Here is a 1,213-nt window from a genome sequence, read left to right as displayed (position 1 = left end):
GACACTATGATCTTGAGCAAGTGGCCTAACTTTTCTCAGCTGTATTTTATTCATCTTTATTTTTATTTTTTTGCTAACAGAGTTTACAATTTTATTTTCACATTTCACATTACAAATGAAATTTTTTTCCACTACTCCCCTCCAAAACTAGTCTCTCTTTGATAGGAAGAGGGAATGAGTCTTCCTTGTCACACTGTTAGAAAACCCCTGGAGTCACAGCACCACAGTTTCCTGGTGAAGTAGATCAAGTAACATAAAACTGATAGGAAGAGGCTCCCCTCTCTCATTAGCTGTCTGGTATAGTCATTCCTGGCTGAGCAGGCACCATCATGGGACAAGCAGAAGGTCTCATCATTGGGGGCCCAGGCATCATGGGCATGTGCCCTCCCATAGGTGGCCTCATTCCAGGAGCAGGTATCATCCCAGGAGGAGGAGAACCCATCATTGGCATTATGGGAGGGCCCCCCATATGGGGTGCTGGCATCATACCAGGTCGAGGAGGACCCAGAAGACTGGGGGGGGGGGGAGGGTGGAATCCTTGCCCCTGCAGAAGGAGGAGCAGAGAACAGAGTAGGAGGTATCTCTCTTTGTTGAAATGCTACAGTTGTTTTGTCAACCAGGTTGACAGCTTGTCCAGTCCAAGTCTGCTCTTGCATCCATTTCTGAGAGTTGTTTTTCACAGTCTCTTTGTGTTTCCTCCCACTACAGTGTGTCTTTCTCACAGATGGAGAGTCCTAGGTGAGGTATATATCACAGTAGTCACAATAAAACTTGGGCATGTTGTTTTGCAGGCCGTTGGCCACTTGATTGTTTTTATTCACTTTTAAAATGCATTTGTTAATGGGTTAGCCTAAGTTTTCTTCCAGCCCTTTTGGTTTGTAACCATTCTTCAAAAGTTATGTTCCCCACCACCACTACACTGCACACACATGCTTCCACAAGCAACCACTCATCCATTCCTTTGTCCTACAAAAATTTTTAGGAGGATTTGGCAACTTGCTTCTACAATTTAAAACCTCACTCATCAGCTTTTTGAAATCTTGCTCGTTTAAATTGTCACAGCTCAAGAGCCCTGGGATTTAAACCCTGGAAAAAGGCTTGTCAGCATAATTTCTATGTTAATTTGAAAAGAGATGAAGGGTCTTAAAACTCTTCACTCTGCAGAAGGCTGTACGGAGACCACAGACAAGGAAACCTAGAGGGTAGCGAAGGC

The 1,213-nt window shown here is 44.3% G+C and overlaps 1 pseudogene; it reads right to left on the bottom strand.

Annotated features, from left to right (window-relative positions):
• Positions 1–286: 286 nt before the first annotated feature.
• LOC119055669 (U1 small nuclear ribonucleoprotein C-like) lies at positions 287–779 on the bottom strand (annotated as a pseudogene).
• Positions 780–1,213: the final 434 nt, after the last annotated feature.

The sequence above is a fragment of the Artibeus jamaicensis genome, unplaced genomic scaffold (genome assembly GCF_021234435.1).
Source record: "Artibeus jamaicensis isolate MK-2021 breed Jamaican fruit bat unplaced genomic scaffold, CSHL_Jam_final contig_1803, whole genome shotgun sequence".
Taxonomy (NCBI): domain Eukaryota; kingdom Metazoa; phylum Chordata; class Mammalia; order Chiroptera; family Phyllostomidae; genus Artibeus; species Artibeus jamaicensis.
The sequence above is the reverse complement of the archived record's forward strand: the minus strand, read 5'-3'. Positions and strand labels throughout refer to the sequence as shown.